This window comes from Pimephales promelas, chromosome 25 (assembly GCF_988280905.1).
Source record: "Pimephales promelas chromosome 25, fPimPro1.hap1.1, whole genome shotgun sequence".
Classification (NCBI taxonomy): domain Eukaryota; kingdom Metazoa; phylum Chordata; class Actinopteri; order Cypriniformes; family Leuciscidae; genus Pimephales; species Pimephales promelas.
The window spans coordinates 1,884,939-1,903,930 of NC_142793.1; positions in this window are offsets into that span (position 1 = coordinate 1,884,939).

The following is an 18,992-nucleotide window of genomic DNA, read 5'->3' on the forward strand; positions in this document are numbered from 1 at the left end:
CGAAAAAAAAAACGACAGTGGTACCCCTTACGTTTTTTTTTTTTGGGCGAAAAATTAAGTTTCTCCAATCTTCCCAAATTCTGATAGAGGGCCATGAGACTTAGACCTGAGTGCAAAAATGGAGGCTCTAGCCCCTTCCAGAGCTGAGATATCGAAACTCAAAAATTCGGCCCGAAAAAAAAACGACAGTGGTACCCCTTACGTTTTTTTTTTTTGGGCGAAAAATTAAGTTTCTCCAATCTTCCCAAATTCTGATAGAGGGCCATGAGACTTAGACCTGAGTGCAAAAATGGAGGCTCTAGCCCCTTCCAGAGCTGAGATATCGAAACTCAAAAATTAGGCCCGAAAAAAAACGACAGTGGTACCCCTTACGTTTTTTTTTTGGGCGAAAAATTAAGTTTCTCCAATCTTCCCAAATTCTGATAGAGGGCCATGAGACTTAGACCTGAGTGCAAAAATGGAGGCTCTAGCCCCTTCCAGAGCTGAGATATCGAAACTCAAAAATTCGGCCCGAAAAAAAAACGACAGTGGTACCCCTTACGTTTTTGTTTTTTTTTGGGCGAAAAATTAAGTTTCTCCAATCTTCCCAAAACTCTGGATTCTGATAGAGGGCCATGGGACTTAGACCTGAGTGCAAAAATGGAGGCTCTAGCCCCTTCCAGAGCTGAGATATCGAAACTCAAAAATTCGGCCAGAAAAAAAAAACGACAGTGGTACCCCTTACGTTTTTTTTTTTTTTTGGGCGAAAAATTAAGTTTCTCCAATCTTCCCAAATTCTGATAGAGGGCCATGGGACTTAGACCTGAGTGCAAAAATGGAGGCTCTAGCCCCTTCCAGAGCTGAGATATCGAAACTCAAAAATTCGGCCCGAAAAAAAAAACGACAGTGGTACCCCTTACGTTTTTTTTTTTTGGGCGAAAAATTAAGTTCCTTCAATCTTCCCAAAACTCTGGATTCTGATAGAGGGCCATGAGACTTAGACCTGAGTGCAAAAATGGAGGCTCTAGCCCCTTCCAGAGCTGAGATATCGAAACTCAAAAATTCGGCCCGAAAAAAAAACGACAGTGGTACCCCTTACGTTTTTTTTTTTGGGCGAAAAATTAAGTTTCTCCAATCTTCCCAAATTCTGATAGAGGGCCATGAGACTTAGACCTGAGTGCAAAAATGGAGGCTCTAGCCCCTTCCATAGCTGAGATATCGAAACTCAAAAATTAGGCCCGAAAAAAAAATGACAGTGGTACCCCTTACGTTTTTTTTTTTTGGGCGAAAAATTAAGTTTCTCCAATCTTCCCAAATTCTGATAGAGGGCCATGAGACTTAGACCTGAGTGCAAAAATGGAGTCTCTAGCCCCTTCCAGAGCTGAGATATCGAAACTCAAAAATTCGGCCCGAAAAAAAAACGACAGTGGTACCCCTTACATTTTTTTTTTTTGGGCGAAAAATTAAGTTTCTCCAATCTTCCCAAATTCTGATAGAGGGCCATGAGACTTAGACCTGAGTGCAAAAATGGAGGCTCTAGCCCCTTCCATAGCTGAGATATCGAAACTCAAAAATTAGGCCTGAAAAAAAAATGACAGTGGTACCCCTTACGTTTTTTTTTGGGGGCGAAAAATTAAGTTTCTCCAATCTTCCCAAATTCTGATAGAGGGCCATGAGACTTAGACCTGAGTGCAAAAATGGAGGCTCTAGCCCCTTCCAGAGCTGAGATATCGAAACTCAAAAATTCGGCCCGAAAAAAAAACGACAGTGGTACCCCTTACGTTTTTTTTTTTGGGCGAAAAATTAAGTTTCTCCAATCTTCCCAAATTCTGATAGAGGGCCATGAGACTTAGACCTGAGTGCAAAAATGGAGGCTCTAGCCCCTTCCATAGCTGAGATATCGAAACTCAAAAATTAGGCCCGAAAAAAAAATGACAGTGGTACCCCTTACGTTTTTTTTTTTTGGGGCGAAAAATTAAGTTTCTCCAATCTTCCCAAATTCTGATAGAGGGCCATGAGACTTAGACCTGAGTGCAAAAATGGAGTCTCTAGCCCCTTCCAGAGCTGAGATATCGAAACTCAAAAATTAGGCCCGAAAAAAAAACGACAGTGGTACCCCTTACGTTTTTTTTTTTGGGCGAAAAATTAAGTTTCTCCAATCTTCCCAAATTCTGATAGAGGGCCATGAGACTTAGACCTGAGTGCAAAAATGGAGGCTCTAGCCCCTTCCAGAGCTGAGATATCGAAACTCAAAAATTCGGCCCGAAAAAAAAACGACAGTGGTACCCCTTACGTTTTTTTTTTTGGGCGAAAAATTAAGTTTCTCCAATCTCCCCAAATTCTGATAGAGGGCCATGAGACTTAGACCTGAGTGCAAAAATGGAGGCTCTAGCCCCTTCCAGAGCTGAGATATCGAAACTCAAAAATTAGGCCCGAAAAAAAAATGACAGTGGTATCCCTTACGTTTTTTTTTTTGGGCGAAAAATTAAGTTTCTCCAATCTTCCCAAATTCTGATAGAGGGCCATGAGACTTAGACCTGAGTGCAAAAATGGAGGCTCTAGCCCCTTCCAGAGCTGAGATATCGAAACTCAAAAATTCGGCCCGAAAAAAAAACGACAGTGGTACCCCTTACGTTTTTTTTTTTGGGCGAAAAATTAAGTTTCTCCAATCTTCCCAAATTCTGATAGAGGGCCATGAGACTTAGACCTGAGTGCAAAAATGGAGGCTCTAGCCCCTTCCAGAGCTGAGATATCGAAACTCAAAAATTCGGCCCGAAAAAAAAACGACAGTGGTACCCCTTATGTTTTTTTTTTTTTGGGCGAAAAATTAAGTTTCTTCAATCTTCCCAAAACTCTGGATTCTGATAGAGGGCCATGAGACTTAGACCTGAGTGCAAAAATGGAGGCTCTAGAACCTTCCAGAGCTGAGATATCGAAACTCAAAAATTAGGCCCAAAAAAAAAAACGACAGTGGTACCCCTTACGCTTTTTTTTTTTGGCGAAAAATTAAGTTTCTCCAATCTTCCCAAATTCTGATAGAGGGCCATGAGACTTAGACCTGAGTGCAAAAATGGAGGCTCTAGCCCCTTCCAGAGCTGAGATATCGAAACTCAAAAATTCGGCCAGAAAAAAAAACGACAGTGGTACCCCTTACGTTTTTTTTTTTTGGGCGAAAAATTAAGTTTCTCCAATCTTCCCAAATTCTGATAGAGGGCCATGAGACTTAGACCTGAGTGCAAAAATGGAGGCTCTAGCCCCTTCCAGAGCTGAGATATCGAAACTCAAAAATTAGGCCCGAAAAAAAAATGACAGTGGTACCCCTTACGTTTTTTTTTTTGGGCGAAAAATTAAGTTTCTCCAATCTTCCCAAATTCTGATAGAGGGCCATGAGACTTAGACCTGAGTGCAAAAATGGAGGCTCTAGCCCCTTCCAGAGCTGAGATATCGAAACTCAAAAATTCGGCCCGAAAAAAAAACGACAGTGGTACCCCTTACGTTTTTTTTTTTGGGCGAAAAATTAAGTTTCTCCAATCTTCCCAAATTCTGATAGAGGGCCATGAGACTTAGACCTGAGTGCAAAAATGGAGGCTCTAGCCCCTTCCAGAGCTGAGATATCGAAACTCAAAAATTCGGCCCTAAAAAAAAACCACAGTGGTACCCCTTACGGTTTTTTTTTTTGGGGCGAAAAATTAAGTTTCTCCAATCTTCCCAAAACTCTGGATTCTGATAGAGGGTCATGAGACTTAGACCTGAGTGCAAAAATGGAGGCTCTAGAACCTTCCAGAGCTGAGATATCGAAACTCAAAAATTAGGCCCGAAAAAAAAAACGACAGTGGTACCCCTTACGCTTTTTTTTTTTGGCGAAAAATTAAGTTTCTCCAATCTTCCCAAATTCTGATAGAGGGCCATGAGACTTAGACCTGAGTGCAAAAATGGAGGCTCTAGCCCCTTCCAGAGCTGAGATATCGAAACTCAAAAATTCGGCCCGAAAAAAAAACGACAGTGGTACCCCTTACGGTTTTTTTTTTGGGCGAAAAATTAAGTTTCTCCAATCTTCCCAAATTCTGATAGAGGGCCATGAGACTTAGACCTGAGTGCAAAAATGGAGGCTCTAGCCCCTTCCAGAGCTGAGATATCGAAACTCAAAAATTAGGCCCGAAAAAAAACGACAGTGGTACCCCTTACGTTTTTTTTTTGGGCGAAAAATTAAGTTTCTCCAATCTTCCCAAATTCTGATAGAGGGCCATGAGACTTAGACCTGAGTGCAAAAATGGAGGCTCTAGCCCCTTCCAGAGCTGAGATATCGAAACTCAAAAATTCGGCCCGAAAAAAAAAACGACAGTGGTACCCCTTACGTTTTTTTTTTTTGGGCGAAAAATTAAGTTTCTCCAATCTTCCCAAAACTCTGGATTCTGATAGAGGGCCATGAGACTTAGACCTGAGTGCAAAAATGGAGGCTCTAGCCCCTTCCAGAGCTGAGATATCGAAACTCAAAAATTAGGCCCGAAAAAAAAACGACAGTGGTACCCCTTACGTTTTTTTTTGGGGCGAAAAATTAAGTTTCTCCAATCTTCCCAAATTCTGATAGAGGGCCATGAGACTTAGACCTGAGTGCAAAAATGGAGGCTCTAGCCCCTTCCAGAGCTGAGATATCGAAACTCAAAAATTCGGCCCGAAAAAAAAACGACAGTGGTACCCCTTACGTTTTTTTTTTTTTTTGGGTGAAAAATTAAGTTTCTCCAATCTTCCCAAAACTCTGGATTCTGATAGAGGGCCATGAGACTTAGACCTGAGTGCAAAAATGGAGGCTCTAGCCCCTTCCAGAGCTGAGATATCGAAACTCAAAAATTAGGCCCGAAAAAAAAACAACAGTGGTACCCCTTACGTTTTTTTTTTTGGGCGAAAAATTAAGTTTCTCCAATCTTCCCAAATTCTGATAGAGGGCCATGAGACTTAAAACTGAGTGCAAAAATGGAGGCTCTAGCCCCTTCCAGAGCTGAGATATCGAAACTCAAAAATTCGGCCCGAAAAAAAAAAACGACAGTGGTACCCCTTACGTTTTTTTTTTTTGGGCGAAAAATTAAGTTTCTCCAATCTTCCCAAATTCTGATAGAGGGCCATGAGACTTAGACCTGAGTGCAAAAATGGAGGCTCTAGCCCCTTCCAGAGCTGAGATATCGAAACTCAAAAATTAGGCCCGAAAAAAAAAATGACAGTGGTACCCCTTACGTTTTTTTTTTTGGGCGAAAAATTAAGTTTCTCCAATCTTCCCAAATTCTGATAGAGGGCCATGAGACTTAGACCTGAGTGCAAAAATGGAGGCTCTAGCCCCTTCCAGAGCTGAGATATCGAAACTCAAAAATTCGGCCCGAAAAAAAAAAACGACAGTGGTACCCCTTACGTTTTTTTTTTTGGGGCGAAAAATTAAGTTTCTCCAATCTTCCCAAATTCTGATAGAGGGCCATGAGACTTAGACCTGAGTGCAAAAATGGAGGCTCTAGCCCCTTCCATAGCTGAGATATCGAAACTCAAAAATTAGGCCCGAAAAAAAAATGACAGTGGTACCCCTTACGTTTTTTTTTTTTTGGGCGAAAAATTAAGTTTCTCCAATCTTCCCAAATTCTGATAGAGGGCCATGAGACTTAGACCTGAGTGCAAAAATGGAGTCTCTAGCCCCTTCCAGAGCTGAGATATCGAAACTCAAAAATTCGGCCCGAAAAAAAAACGACAGTGGTACCCCTTACGTTTTTTTTTTTTGGGCGAAAAATTAAGTTTCTCCAATCTTCCCAAATTCTGATAGAGGGCCATGAGACTTAGACCTGAGTGCAAAAATGGAGTCTCTAGCCCCTTCCAGAGCTGAGATATCGAAACTCAAAAATTAGGCCCGAAAAAAAAACGACAGTGGTACCCCTTACGTTTTTTTTTTGGGGCGAAAAATTAAGTTTCTCCAATCTTCCCAAATTCTGATAGAGGGCCATGAGACTTAGACCTGAGTGCAAAAATGGAGGCTCTAGCCTCTTCCAGAGCTGAGATATCGAAACTCAAAAATTCGGCCCGAAAAAAAAACGACAGTGGTACCCCTTACGTTTTTTTTTTTTTGGGTGAAAAATTAAGTTTCTCCAATCTTCCCAAAACTCTGGATTCTGATAGAGGGCCATGAGACTTAGACCTGAGTGCAAAAATGGAGGCTCTAGCCCCTTCCAGAGCTGAGATATCGAAACTCAAAAATTAGGCCCGAAAAAAAAAACGACAGTGGTACCCCTTACGTTTTTTTTTTTTGGGCGAAAAATTAAGTTTCTCCAATCTTCCCAAATTCTGATAGAGGGCCATGAGACTTAGACCTGAGTGCAAAAATGGAGGCTCTAGCCCCTTCCAGAGCTGAGATATCGAAACTCAAAAATTCGGCCCGAAAAAAAAAACGACAGTGGTACCCCTTACGTTTTTTTTTTTTGGGCGAAAAATTAAGTTTCTCCAATCTTCCCAAATTCTGATAGAGGGCCATGAGACTTAGACCTGAGTGCAAAAATGGAGTCTCTAGCCCCTTCCAGAGCTGAGATATCGAAACTCAAAAATTCGGCCCGAAAAAAAAAACGACAGTGGTACCCCTTACGTTTTTTTTTTTTTGGGCGAAAAATTAAGTTTCTCCAATCTTCCCAAATTCTGATAGAGGGCCATGAGACTTAGACCTGAGTGCAAAAATGGAGGCTCTAGCCCCTTCCAGAGCTGAGATATCGAAACTCAAAAATTAGGCCCGAAAAAAAAAACGACAGTGGTACCCCTTACGTTTTTTTTTTTTGGGCGAAAAATTAAGTTTCTCCAATCTTCCCAAATTCTGATAGAGGGCCATGAGACTTAGACCTGAGTGCAAAAATGGAGGCTCTAGCCCCTTCCAGAGCTGAGATATCGAAACTCAAAAATTCGGCCCGAAAAAAAAAACGACAGTGGTACCCCTTACGTTTTTTTTTTTTGGGCGAAAAATTAAGTTTCTCCAATCTTCCCAAATTCTGATAGAGGGCCATGAGACTTAGACCTGAGTGCAAAAATGGAGTCTCTAGCCCCTTCCAGAGCTGAGATATCGAAACTCAAAAATTCGGCCCGAAAAAAAAAACGACAGTGGTACCCCTTACGTTTTTTTTTTTTGGGCGAAAAATTAAGTTTCTCCAATCGTCCCAAATTCTGATAGAGGGCCATGAGACTTAGACCTGAGTGCAAAAATGGAGGCTCTAGCCCCTTCCAGAGCTGAGATATCGAAACTCAAAAATTCGGCCCGAAAAAAAAAACGACAGTGGTACCCCTTACGTTTTTTTTTTTGGGCGAAAAATTAAGTTTCTCCAATCTTCCCAAATTCTGATAGAGGGCCATGAGACTTAGACCTGAGTGCAAAAATGGAGGCTCTAGCCCCTTCCATAGCTGAGATATCGAAACTCAAAAATTAGGCCTGAAAAAAAAATGACAGTGGTACCCCTTACGTTTTTTTTTTTCGGGCGAAAAATTAAGTTTCTCCAATCTTCCCAAATTCTGATAGAGGGCCATGAGACTTAGACCTGAGTGCAAAAATGGAGGCTCTAGCCCCTTCCAGAGCTGAGATATCGAAACTCAAAAATTCGGCCCGAAAAAAAAACGACAGTGGTACCCCTTACGTTTTTTTTTTTTGGGCGAAAAATTAAGTTTCTCCAATCTTCCCAAATTCTGATAGAGGGCCATGAGACTTAGACCTGAGTGCAAAAATGGAGGCTCTAGCCCCTTCCAGAGCTGAGATATCGAAACTCAAAAATTCGGCCCGAAAAAAAAAAACGACAGTGGTACCCCTTACGTTTTTTTTTTTTGGGCGAAAAATTAAGTTTCTCCAATCTTCCCAAATTCTGATAGAGGGCCATGAGACTTAGACCTGAGTGCAAAAATGGAGGCTCTAGCCCCTTCCAGAGCTGAGATATCGAAACTCAAAAATTCGGCCCGAAAAAAAAACGACAGTGGTACCCCTTACGTTTTTTTTTTTTGGGCGAAAAATTAAGTTTCTTCAATCTTCCCAAAACTCTGGATTCTGATAGAGGGCCATGAGACTTAGACCTGAGTGCAAAAATGGAGGCTCTAGCCCCTTCCAGAGCTGAGATATCGAAACTCAAAAATTCGGCCCGAAATAAAAAACGACAGTGGTACCCCTTACGTTTTTTTTTTTTGGGCGAAAAATTAAGTTTCTCCAATCTTCCCAAAACTCTGGATTCTGATAGAGGGCCATGAGACTTAGACCTGAGTGCAAAAATGGAGGCTCTAGCCCCTTCCAGAGCTGAGATATCGAAACTCAAAAATTAGGCCCGAAAAAAAAACGACAGTGGTACCCCTTACGTTTTTTTTTGGGGCGAAAAATTAAGTTTCTCCAATCTTCCCAAATTCTGATAGAGGGCCATGAGACTTAGACCTGAGTGCAAAAATGGAGGCTCTAGCCCCTTCCAGAGCTGAGATATCGAAACTCAAAAATTCGGCCCGAAAAAAAAACGACAGTGGTACCCCTTACGTTTTTTTTTTTTTTTGGGTGAAAAATTAAGTTTCTCCAATCTTCCCAAAACTCTGGATTCTGATAGAGGGCCATGAGACTTAGACCTGAGTGCAAAAATGGAGGCTCTAGCCCCTTCCAGAGCTGAGATATCGAAACTCAAAAATTAGGCCCGAAAAAAAAACGACAGTGGTACCCCTTACGTTTTTTTTTTTGGGCGAAAAATTAAGTTTCTCCAATCTTCCCAAATTCTGATAGAGGGCCATGAGACTTAAAACTGAGTGCAAAAATGGAGGCTCTAGCCCCTTCCAGAGCTGAGATATCGAAACTCAAAAATTCGGCCCGAAAAAAAAAAACGACAGTGGTACCCCTTACGTTTTTTTTTTTTTGGGCGAAAAATTAAGTTTCTCCAATCTTCCCAAATTCTGATAGAGGGCCATGAGACTTAGACCTGAGTGCAAAAATGGAGGCTCTAGCCCCTTCCAGAGCTGAGATATCGAAACTCAAAAATTAGGCCCGAAAAAAAAAATGACAGTGGTACCCCTTACGTTTTTTTTTTTGGGCGAAAAATTAAGTTTCTCCAATCTTCCCAAATTCTGATAGAGGGCCATGAGACTTAGACCTGAGTGCAAAAATGGAGGCTCTAGCCCCTTCCAGAGCTGAGATATCGAAACTCAAAAATTCGGCCCGAAAAAAAAAACGACAGTGGTACCCCTTACGTTTTTTTTTTTGGGGCGAAAAATTAAGTTTCTCCAATCTTCCCAAATTCTGATAGAGGGCCATGAGACTTAGACCTGAGTGCAAAAATGGAGGCTCTAGCCCCTTCCATAGCTGAGATATCGAAACTCAAAAATTAGGCCCGAAAAAAAAATGACAGTGGTACCCCTTACGTTTTTTTTTTTTTGGGCGAAAAATTAAGTTTCTCCAATCTTCCCAAATTCTGATAGAGGGCCATGAGACTTAGACCTGAGTGCAAAAATGGAGTCTCTAGCCCCTTCCAGAGCTGAGATATCGAAACTCAAAAATTCGGCCCGAAAAAAAAACGACAGTGGTACCCCTTAAATTTTTTTTTTTTGGGCGAAAAATTAAGTTTCTCCAATCTTCCCAAATTCTGATAGAGGGCCATGAGACTTAGACCTGAGTGCAAAAATGGAGTCTCTAGCCCCTTCCAGAGCTGAGATATCGAAACTCAAAAATTAGGCCCGAAAAAAAAACGACAGTGGTACCCCTTACGTTTTTTTTTTGGGGCGAAAAATTAAGTTTCTCCAATCTTCCCAAATTCTGATAGAGGGCCATGAGACTTAGACCTGAGTGCAAAAATGGAGGCTCTAGCCTCTTCCAGAGCTGAGATATCGAAACTCAAAAATTCGGCCCGAAAAAAAAACGACAGTGGTACCCCTTACGTTTTTTTTTTTTTTGGGTGAAAAATTAAGTTTCTCCAATCTTCCCAAAACTCTGGATTCTGATAGAGGGCCATGAGACTTAGACCTGAGTGCAAAAATGGAGGCTCTAGCCCCTTCCAGAGCTGAGATATCGAAACTCAAAAATTCGGCCCGAAAAAAAAAACGACAGTGGTACCCCTTACGTTTTTTTTTTTTGGGCGAAAAATTAAGTTTCTCCAATCTTCCCAAATTCTGATAGAGGGCCATGAGACTTAGACCTGAGTGCAAAAATGGAGTCTCTAGCCCCTTCCAGAGCTGAGATATCGAAACTCAAAAATTCGGCCCGAAAAAAAAAACGACAGTGGTACCCCTTACGTTTTTTTTTTTGGGCGAAAAATTAAGTTTCTCCAATCGTCCCAAATTCTGATAGAGGGCCATGAGACTTAGACCTGAGTGCAAAAATGGAGGCTCTAGCCCCTTCCAGAGCTGAGATATCGAAACTCAAAAATTCGGCCCGAAAAAAAAAACGACAGTGGTACCCCTTACGTTTTTTTTTTTGGGCGAAAAATTAAGTTTCTCCAATCTTCCCAAATTCTGATAGAGGGCCATGAGACTTAGACCTGAGTGCAAAAATGGAGGCTCTAGCCCCTTCCATAGCTGAGATATCGAAACTCAAAAATTAGGCCTGAAAAAAAAATGACAGTGGTACCCCTTACGTTTTTTTTTTTTTGGGCGAAAAATTAAGTTTCTCCAATCTTCCCAAATTCTGATAGAGGGCCATGAGACTTAGACCTGAGTGCAAAAATGGAGGCTCTAGCCCCTTCCAGAGCTGAGATATCGAAACTCAAAAATTCGGCCCGAAAAAAACCCGACAGTGGTACCCCTTACGTTTTTTTTTTTGGGCGAAAAATTAAGTTTCTCCAATCTTCCCAAATTCTGATAGAGGGCCATGAGACTTAGACCTGAGTGCAAAAATGGAGGCTCTAGCCCCTTCCAGAGCTGATATCGAAACTCAAAAATTAGGCCCGAAAAAAAACGACAGTGGTACCCCTTACGTTTTTTTTTTGGGCGAAAAATTAAGTTTCTCCAATCTTCCCAAATTCTGATAGAGGGCCATGAGACTTAGACCTGAGTGCAAAAATGGAGGCTCTAGCCCCTTCCAGAGCTGAGATATCGAAACTCAAAAATTCGGCCCGAAAAAAAAAACGACAGTGGTACCCCTTACGTTTTTTTTTTGGGCGAAAAATTAAGTTTCTCCAATCTTCCCAAATTCTGATAGAGGGCCATGAGACTTAGACCTGAGTGCAAAAATGGAGGCTCTAGCCCCTTCCAGAGCTGAGATATCGAAACTCAAAAATTCGGCCCGAAAAAAAAACGACAGTGGTACCCCTTACGTTTTTTTTTTTTTGGGCGAAAAATTAAGTTTCTTCAATCTTCCCAAAACTCTGGATTCTGATAGAGGGCCATGAGACTTAGACCTGAGTGCAAAAATGGAGGCTCTAGCCTCTTCCAGAGCTGAGATATCGAAACTCAAAAATTCGGCCCGAAAAAAAAAACGACAGTGGTACCCCTTACGTTTTTTTTTTTGGGCGAAAAATTAAGTTTCTCCAATCTTCCCAAATTCTGATAGAGGGCCATGAGACTTAGACCTGAGTGCAAAAATGGAGGCTCTAGCCCCTTCCATAGCTGAGATATCGAAACTCAAAAATTAGGCCCGAAAAAAAAATGACAGTGGTACCCCTTACGTTTTTTTTTTTTTGGGCGAAAAATTAAGTTTCTCCAATCTTCCCAAATTCTGATAGAGGGCCATGAGACTTAGACCTGAGTGCAAAAATGGAGGCTCTAGCCCCTTCCAGAGCTGAGATATCGAAACTCAAAAATTAGGCCCGAAAAAAAAATGACAGTGGTACCCCTTACGGTTTTTTTTTTTGGGCGAAAAATTAAGTTTCTCCAATCTTCCCAAATTCTGATAGAGGGCCATGAGACTTAGACCTGAGTGCAAAAATTGAGGCTCTAGCCCCTTCCAGAGCTGAGATATCGAAACTCAAAAATTCAGCCCGAAAAAAAAACGACAGTGGTACCCCTTACGGTTTTTTTTTTTGGGCGAAAAATTAAGTTTCTCCAATCTTCCCAAATTCTGATAGAGGGCCATGAGACTTAGACCTGAGTGCAAAAATGGAGGCTCTAGCCCCTTCCAGAGCTGAAATATCGAAACTCACAAATTCGGCCCGAAAAAAAAAAACGACAGTGGTACCCCTTACGTTTTTTTTTTTTTTGGGCGAAAAATTAAGTTTCTCCAATCTTCCCAAAACTCTGGATTCTGATAGAGGGCCATGAGACTTAGACCTGAGTGCAAAAATGGAGGCTCTAGCCCCTTCCAGAGCTGAGATATCGAAACTCAAAAATTAGGCCTGAAAAAAAAACGACAGTGGTACCCCTTACGTTTTTTTTTTGGGCGAAAAATTACGTTTCTCCAATCTTCCCAAATTCTGATAGAGGGCCATGAGACTTAGACCTGAGTGCAAAAATGGAGGCTCTAGCCCCTTCCAGAGCTGAGATATCGAAACTCAAAAATTCGGCCCGAAAAAAAAACGACAGTGGTACCCCTTACGTTTTTTTTTTTTGGGCGAAAATTTAAGTTTCTCCAATCTTCCCAAAACTCTGGATTCTGATAGAGGGCCATGAGACTTAGACCTGAGTGCAAAAATGGAGGCTCTAGCCCCTTCCAGAGCTGAGATATCGAAACTCAAAAATTAGGCCCGAAAAAAAAAACGACAGTGGTACCCCTTACGCTTTTTTTTTGGGCGAAAAATTAAGTTTCTCCAATCTTCCCAAATTCTGATAGAGGGCCATGAGACTTAGACCTGAGTGCAAAAATGGAGGCTCTAGCCCCTTCCAGAGCTGAGATATCGAAACTCAAAAATTCGGCCCGAAAAAAAAACGACAGTGGTAGCCCTTACGTTTTTTTTTTGGGCGAAAAATTACGTTTCTCCAATCTTCTCAAAACTCTGGATTCTGATAGAGGGCCATGAGACTTAGTCCTGAGTGCAAAAATGGAGGCTCTAGACCCTTCAGAGCTGAGATATCGAAACTCAAAATTTCGACCCGAGAAAAAAAAAAAACGACAGTGGTACCCCTTACGATTTTTTTTTTGGGGGGGGGGGGGGGGGCGAAAAATTAAGTTTCCCCAATCTTCTCAAAACTCTGGATTCTGATAGAGGGCCATGAGACTTAGTCCTGAGTGCAAAAATGGAGCCTCTAGACCATTCCAGAGCTGAGATATCGAAACTCAAAATTTCGACCCGAAAAAAAAACAAAAAAACGACAGTGGTACCCCTTACGTTTTTTTTGGGGGGGGGGGGGCGAAAAATTAAGTTTCTCCAATCTTCTCAAAACTCTGGATTCTGATAGAGGGCCATGAGACTTAGTCCTGAGTGCAAAAATGGAGGCTCTAGACCCTTCAGAGCTGAGATATCAAAACTCAAAATTTCGACCCGAAAAAAAAAAAAAAAACGACAGTGGTACCCCTTACGATTTTTTTTTGGGGGGGGGCGAAAAATTACGTTTCCCCAATCTTCTCAAAACTCTGGATTCTGATAGAGGGCCATGAGACTTAGTCCTGAGTGCAAAAATGGAGCCTCTAGACCATTCCAGAGCTGAGATATCGAAACTCAAAATTTCGACCCGAAAAAAAAACGACAGTGGTACCCCTTACGTTTTTTTTTTTTGGGGGGGGGGGGAAATTAAGTTTCCCCAATCTTCTCAAAACTCTAGATTCTGACAGAGGGCCATGAGACTTAGTCCTGAGTGCAAAAATGGAGGCTCTAGACCCTTCCAGAGCTGAGATACCGAAACTCAAAATTTCGACCCGAAAAAAAAAAACGACAGTGGTACCCCTTACGTTTTTTTTGGTGGGGCGAAAAATTAAGTTTCCCCAATCTTCTCAAAACTCTGGATTCTGATAGAGGGCCATGAGACTTAGTCCTGAGTGCAAAAATGGAGGCTCTAGACCCTTCCAGAGCTGAGATATCGAAACTCAAAATTTCGACCCGAAAAAAAAAACGACAGTGGTACCCCTTACGATTTTTTTGGGGGGGCGAAAAATTAAGTTTCCCCAATCTTCTCAAAACTCTAGATTCTGATAGAGGGCCATGAGACTTAGTCCTGAGTGCAAAATGAAGGCTCTAGACCCTTCCAGAACTGATATCGAAACTCAAAATTTCGACCCGAAAAAAAAAACGACAGTGGTACCCCTTACGTTTTTTTTTTTGGGGGGGGGGGGGGGGGGGAATTAAGTTTCCCCAATCTTCTCAAAACTCTAGATTCTGATAGAGGGCCATGAGACTTAGTCCTGAGTGCAAAAATGGAGGCTCTAGACCCTTTCCAGAGCTGAGATATCGAAACTCAAAATTTCGACCCGAAAATAAAAACGACAGTGGTACCCCTTTCGTTTTTTTTTTTTTTTTGGCCGAAAAATGAAGTTTTTCCAATCTTCTCAAAACTCTGGATTCTGATAGAGGGCCATGAGACTTAGACCTGAGTGCAAAAATGGAGGCTCTAGACTAGAATGACAATAAAATATGACTTTATTGATCTTAAAATGGGGAAAAGAGTCAATATCGGCAGATAGACCCCAGTATTGGTATCGGTAGCAAAAAAGCTGGATCTCTAATTTTTTCATGTTATCATTACAGCGAAACTTTCCTTGTCAAGTGCAGAACGACTGCTCATGGCAACTCTGAGGTGGAGGACCTCTCAGATAATGATCCTGCTGAGGCAGTGGCGTATCCAGGACATTTTTTGGGGGGTGGCCAAGATGGGACACAAAGCTAGAGCGGGGTGGCCATGCGAAGTTAAATGCGCATATGTACGCAGCCGACCATGGTTCAAATCCCGGTCCTTTGCTGCATGTCACATCCTCTCTCTCTCTCCCATGATTTCCTGTCTCATAACTGTCAAATAAAGGTGTCTATCCTGTTAAAAACAGTCCTAACCACCAATCACAGACAGTCCTCAAGTATCTCTGGTTATTTTAACATGTCTATTTTTAATCAGTAATTATGGTCAGGATAGGGTAAACTAAGAGCTATTTCCTTTGTAGTAGATTTAAGTCCTTGTCACTTCACAAGTTAGATTAGATTAGCAAAATTAAACTGCTCTTAACTCATCCTATAGAATAACATGTATCAGTCGTCAGCTCATCATCTGTGTCACCTGTATTTTGTTACCTGAGTTTGCTTTACTAATTGAGGCACCATATTGTGATTACATGAAAACAAAGAAATCCAACAGGACAAACCAAAATGCTCAAAATCATAGTCAAGATGCTTCTTCATAATTTAACTTATGACATTTGTGCCATTTTAATGCAATTTACTCTGCCTATTTAAACTTCTAAAAATATATGTGGACTGTGAAGATGAGCTAATTGATACAAACAAAAAGTCCTTTTTAAACACCCCTTATACCACAGAGCAAATATAAGTCACAGCTTGTGTCACACTATATTTCACACACTGGTTGGCGAAAAATATAACATTAACTATATTGAACACACACATCTGCAAAAACCACCATCAGTCTTCAGTCTAGAAAATAGCGTTTTATATTTCATGGCGGTGTATGAGTGGAAATAAGGTGTGGCCCCTTTAAGAGCTGCGCGCGTCCTCTTTACCGTCTGCACTCTCTCAGGATGCTAATCTAGCTAGTACAGTGTAGTTCGACTTTTTCAGTTTTCCTACACATTCACAGGGAACTACGAAATAACTAAACATTACCATACCTCTCAATCTACAGATTCCCGCGTTTTTTACCGTTGTATTTGTTGCTGTTGTAACTGTGACCATCCACCTGTTTCACGGAGCAGCAGCAGCCAGCGCGCGCATCTCATTAGTAACCTGACCTGCATGGCCAAACGTCCGCTGAGCAGTGTGTGTCTAATAACTTTAAGTTACACAAACATAAACAGTCACTCACTACTGAAACGTTATATATATATATATATATATATATATATATAACAACGTCACATCGGATTACAGCTGCAACCATACACGTGAATCACTGCATATAACTAAACTAAAGTTCGGTTGCACTAGCTAAATACTTGAATACAACAATTTAACAAACATTCATCAGTTGTAACTGCGTATGAATAAATAAACTTACATTCAATCACGCACATTAACACCTGAGGAAAATGACGGAGCAAACGGCTGCTGAAAGTAAAAGTAAACACAAAGGAATAACGGCAGCGCGCACAGGAAAACATGTCATAATAAAAGTCCTTCTCGAATACTCTTAGAGGGAATTTAGAACACGTCCACTTTGGAAAACGTGTAGATGTCACGGTTTAACCCCTCAAAAGTTAAACTTACACTTAACCCTCTACAGCATAACATTGCCCTCAGGCAACAGAAAGTTTTCTTAAGCCCTGTGTTCAGTAATTTTTTTTTTAAACGATTGCAACCAATTAGAAAGTTTGAAAAAGTATCAAAGAACAGTCCAATAAGGTTTGGGAGTCACCATCAAGCACCATTTGAAGGTGGGAAGTCCTTTTCTGGCACATGGTCACAGGAGCACATGTGAGTTGAAAGCAAGATTATGTGCTTTAGTGATCTTCTTTAAAATGACATTAACTGTATATAAAAAATATGTGTGTCTGTATGAAGGTGTAGAAAAGCCTTCTGGCAGGTTTTATTATGTTTTTTTTTATTTTGCATGTTCACAAATTCAGTTTTTCTTTTTGTTGCCTCAAGGCAACGTTGTGCGATAAGGGGTACTTTTCACGGAGGTTTTGAACAATACTTTACAATGGCAAATAATGCGTTACACAAAGGAAAGATGCAGGGTTCCTGGGTACAAAGGAACACCCAAAGTCACCAAAGTGACACTGTTCCAACAAAGTTGGGAGCATGACATTGTCCAAAATGTCTTGGTATGCTGAAGCATTAGGAGTTGCTTTCACTGGAGCTAAGGGGCCAAACTCAACCCCTGAAAAAACAACCCCGCACCATAATCCCCCCTCCACAAAACTTTACACTTGTCACAATGCAGTCAGGCAAGAACCGTTCTCCTGGCAACCGCCAAACCCAGACTCGTCCATGAGATCGCCAGATAGAGACGCGTGATTTATCACTCAGAGAACCCGTCTCCACTGCTCTAGAGTCCAGTGGCGGCGTGCTTTATACCACTGCACCCAACGGTTTGCATTGCACTTGTTGATGTAAGGCTTGGATGCAGGTGCTCGGCCATGGAAACCCATTCCATGATGCTTGCTACGCACTGGTGTTCAGCTAATCTGAAGGCCACATGAAGTTTGGAGGTCTGTAGCTATTGACACTGGAGAAAGTTGGCGACTTTTGTGCATCTCAGCATGCGCTAACCCATGCGCTCTGGGTTGCTATTGTTCCCAAAGTGCTTCCACTTTGTTATAATACCACTAACAGTGACCGTGGAACATTTAGTAGTGAGGAAATTTCATAGGTAGCAACCTACCACAGTACCATGCTGAATTCCAGAGTGACCCATTCTTTCACAGATGTTTGTTGAATCGTCTGCATGCCTACAGTAGCTGCTTTATTTTACAGAACTGTGGCCATGGAAGTGATTGGAACATCTGAATTCAATGATTTGAAGGGGTGTCCCAAAACTTTTGGCAATACAGTTTATATGGGGATGATTAGGATACATAAAGTACATGATGCATGACGACGCACTACATGATACAAACCTATGTCTCTATCAAATCAAATAGATTGATGAGTTTCAAGTGCTTTTCCCTTTGTACTTTATACTGAATTATTTCTTGACATTTTTGGAGAAAAAAAATGATTTTTGTATTGCTCTCTGAGAGTTGTATAATGACAATTTTCTCTGTGATTCTTTACCATTGTTGCACAACGTTGCCCTCGGGCAACAAAAAAATATTTTGGGGTGGGGGGGTTTCAATAAATCAATAAAATGTTCCTAAATGAGCCAAGAAATGATGTGGAATATTTTTTTCCATGTGCCATCAAAATGCATGCAGTCTGAAACTTACCATAACGACCAATTGGTTTTCATTAAACCGAGAAAAATGGAATTTTGTTTTATTGATGATCACTGATAAATGGTCTATTTAAAATGCAAAAAACATTTATTATTTTCAAGGTGAAAAGGATTCATTTGCCTCGATCCACGCCGAAGAAAACGTCTAAATGTCACGTTTTTAATGAAGCAGCCTAATGAGTAAAATGTCTATTTTTCCGGCGTCCAGCTCCTCGTATTTGCAAAAGATACGCTAAAACAACGTATTACATCGACGTTTAACGTGTTAACCTTTTAAGTACTCGACCGTTGCTTAGCAATGGGAAGAAACTCCTGTAACTTCAGAGCCCAACCCGGTATCACGGTAGGGATGGCTTGATACCACAATTTTGGCTTCGATACGATACCAGAACCTAATACCTCGGTATCGATACTAAATCGATACCACAGTCGGAAAAAAGTCTAAATTTAAGTGAATTGAAACAATTTTATTAAACACTGCTTGAAACTCTCAACTACCATATGTGCAAAGAAAAGTATCCAAAAAAAAAAAACATATCAAAATTTAAAAAATAAACAAATTATGTGTAGGTAAAATTTTGATTTGGGGAAAAAAAAACACTGATATTATACAATTGAAATAGGTTAATATCTATAATAATAGAATAACATAATAGAATAATGAAATGACGTAAACCATCAGCTGTCATGCATCAACAGAGAATTATCAACATTTATTGCATTTATTCATCTTGGTTTGGTTACTGTTTGTGTTTGGGTTCATATTATGCATATAATGCATTGCAAAAAGTAATGTTATGATGCTAAACATTTATTAGGATATTACATTTTTAGGTCATTTTATTAATGATTGATCTAGATTAATCAATGCTATATTGTTAAGCCAGGTTCCTTAGTGAATGTTGACAAAATTAATTGTGGGCTTATATTATTAATATTTATATTACTACCATCTCTCTCTCTCTATGGGTCGCCACAGCGACAGTAATGCCATTCATTTTACTATCACTTTTATGCTTTATTAATTCAAATTAAATGAATATATTTGTTTGAAACTGCAAAAATGATGAGTTCATAAGACGGTAACTTAA